Raw genomic sequence first — 3359 nt, 5'->3', positions numbered from 1 at the left:
GGAGTGTCTCTGCCCCTGGGCCCGGGTGTGGGACTCCCGGGCTACCCGGAGCCCTCAGGAATGTGTCTTTTGTGGAAGCAGGGGTGGCGGGTTGCAGCCCGGATCCAGGCCAGGCCAGGCATGTGTTGTAAGGGCAGAGAGTATCTTTTCACCTTGAAATGGTTGCAGAACACACGGAAAGCCAGAGAAACAGAGACCATGTAATGATTCCAGCATGGCCTGAAGAGCCCGTGGCGTGTGCCCTCTGCCCTCTGCCCAGGTGTCCGCAGCCTGGAGTGCCATCCCAGTGAGTGGTGTAGCCCTGGGCACAGGTGCAGAAGCTTTCTCACCCTGGCACACTCAGACCTGGGCCCTGTGCCTTGTGCCCTCTGAGGTATCCTCACCCTGTGGTCAGCCCTGCCCACACCCCCTCCTTCCCAGGGGGCCCCCATTGAGGGGGTGCAGGCTGACAAGCCCCTTTTCTTCAATGACCATGCCCGGTAGCCCCGGGCTGGGCTGGTGCCAGGCTGAGGTGGCAGCCGAGTGTCCCTTTGGTCCCAGGAAGGTGCTCCCGCTGTGCCCATGGGGGACATGCCCACCTCCTGTCCTGGCTGGGACTGAGACAGGACTTCCCGATGACACGCTTGGTGGCTCTGAATGTGTCACTCAGCTTCTGTGGGCGGTGAGGGCTCCTCCTGTTGCCTCTTGCTTCTGGGCAGCACTGGGGCCCTTGGAGACAGCTCCTGGCCCCATCCGTGGCCATCACGCTCTTCTCGAGCCTGACGACCATGGCCTCAGGAGAGCCGGGCTCTCTGACTCCGTCCCGGGGCAGAAGCAGAGGCTGAGGCTGAGCTTGCGGGGCCTGTCCTTGGGGATCGTGGCCGTGGCTCACGGGGACACCGCTCGGCCAGGATGTGGGGCCGCCGCAGGGTCCTGTGGTCCCCTGGAGATGCTCGAACCCCTGCAGTCCCGCACTCCTGGGCCCGCTAACTGTTCTCCTAAGTAGAGCAGCCTTGTAGCCCCTGAGCCCCGGGCACAAGGACCAACAAGGGGCCAGCTTCCCTGCCGTCTTCACCCTAAGGAAGCCTGCCCTCGGGCCCAGGGCTGCGTGGGCACTGTCCTCCCTCTCCTGTCGCCCGGGCACTGTGGCTGGTGGAGCTCCTGCAGGTGCCTGCCTGGCGGATGGGCACAGTCTGGGCAGCAGCCTGGCCCCAGCCCCACCCTGCTGTCCGCTTGCCTCGGGCCTCACCCTCAGTCCTCATCCTCCGCCCGCTGGGCATGATGGTGCCTGCCCTCCAGAGCTCAGGCGTCTGGAGCGGCCCATCCTCCACCGGTGCTGGGTCCCAGAGCCACCCCCCAGTCCCGGCCCTCATTCAGCCCCACTCCCCAGGCTGTGGCCTCCCTGGGCTCATGGGGACCTTGCCAACATCCATGGCAAGCATTGGAGCTGGCTGAGGCCAGCCTGACCTCTGAGCAGCACAGCGTGCCCCTGCCAGATGCCTAAGTCCTGCTGGGGGTGCCCGTGGCCTGTGGAAGAGGCTGCTGTCGGTGGCGGGCCTTGTCCTCTGGGGACCTGTCCACAGCTGGGACGTGGAGCTGGATGATACACAGAGACACACACACACACACACACACTCGAGTTCCTGGCGGCCAGCATCCATCACTCCTCATGTTCGCTGACCCTGACTTAGCGGCTGCTCGCCCCTTGGCCCACTGTCTCTGTCAGGGTTCCAGCGGGGTCCCCGTCAGTGCCCTGGCCCTGTGCCCTGGAGTGGGGTGTGGCCACCCAGACCGGGGCCGTGCGGGTCCTCCAAGGGTCTCTAGACCGTCGCCATCATTGAAACGCCGAGGCTCCCTCTCTGTGGGTGGTTTGCCGTCCAGTCCTGGGGGTGCTGTGCACCTCGCTTCACCTAGGTCTGGCCCACCCTCCTGGGGGAGCAGGCACCAGGGAGGGTGCGGTGCAGGGGTGCCCTGGGGCGGGGGCGGGGGCTGGTCATGGTGTGGGAGTGGTCAGCTCCCCCATCCCCCCGCCTCAGAGCAGACAGGACCTGCAGGATGTGGGGGCCGCTCCCCACAGGGTGACCAGACACCCCCTCCCAGGCTTAGTAGGGAAGAAGGGCCCTGGCGGGCGTCTGTGGCTGGACCCCTCCCCTGCTCCGGGCACCTGGTGGCGGGCAGGGCTCGGCCGTGGGGCCTGTCAGGGCTGGGCCCCCTCCCCTGCTGGTTCTGAATGGCAGGGAGGACTGATGGCAGTGAGGACTGTCTGCCCTTGGCAGGCTGGTCCAGGGAGCAGGCAAGAGGCTCGGGGCGAGTCAGGGTGCTGAAGTGGTGCCTGGTGGGCTGGCAGAGGTGAGAAAGCGCTGATTGGGGGGGGGGGTCCCTTTCCCCGTCCCCACTCCCAGGGTGGGACTTCTCTAGGCCTGCATCTGCCTCTTCTTGCCCCCTTGTCCAGCTGAGCAGCTTCTAGAAGTGTATCCTGTAAGACCAGTGGCTGTATGCGATCTGCCTGCTCCCTCCATGGCAGAAGGGGCTGGGGGATGGGTGGGCCCTTGATCTGGGCCTGGGGGAGCTGGCCCCCAGCCCGTCTGATCCTGTTCCTCTCCCTTCCTGACCTCACGCTTTTGTCACTGAGGTGGCCAAGAAGCAACTGTGCTGTGAACCCTGGGCTCAGGCTGGCCCAGAAGGTGCTTCCAGAAAGGGGTATGGCTTCCAGGTGCCCAGTTGAGAGGAAGCCTGAAAGCTGGAACCCTGGCTGGCTGTAACAGCCTTCCTGACCTGCGGACCTGGGGCGGACTGTGTGCCTAAGATGGGAATTCCGAACAGTGATTCAGAGCAGCGCACTGAGGGGCTGAGATCACCCTACCGCGCCGAGAGCACAGCCCACCCAGGCACACAAAGCTGGACAGGCGCGGGATCAGAAGGACCTAGTGAGGATGGGCAGACGCTGGCCAGGGGGCAGGGTTTTGAAGGTGTCCACCTGCTGCCACCTGTGTGGCCCGGGGATGGCCCCTTACCAGGGACTGGTGGCACATTTAAGATGCCTGGGTCATGGCCAGGAATCTGCTGGGATTTCGCCTTCTGTTTACCTGGCCCTCCCACCCGGCACGCAACCTCCTGTAGCCTGGCTGAGGCCTGGTCTTCCCCTGGGACAGCATCTGTTCCTGGTATGATCTGGGACAAGGACACCCATGTCAGGCTCAGTTCTCGGGGCACTAGACACCCCCTAGCCCGCACGGATCGGAACCCAGGGAGGCGGAGCCCCCAGGTGCCCAGGCAGCAGAGGGGGCTGGAGCGGAAGATCCCACAGCCTGTGGTCCGGGCCCGCACCTCCAGCCACCCTGTCAGCCCTCTTTGCCACAAAGCTCAAGTCACGCTCAGGA

Source organism: Odocoileus virginianus, unplaced genomic scaffold (assembly GCF_023699985.2).
Source record: "Odocoileus virginianus isolate 20LAN1187 ecotype Illinois unplaced genomic scaffold, Ovbor_1.2 Unplaced_Scaffold_18, whole genome shotgun sequence".
NCBI classification, from domain to species: domain Eukaryota; kingdom Metazoa; phylum Chordata; class Mammalia; order Artiodactyla; family Cervidae; genus Odocoileus; species Odocoileus virginianus.
Note: the sequence above shows the minus strand (reverse complement) of the source record.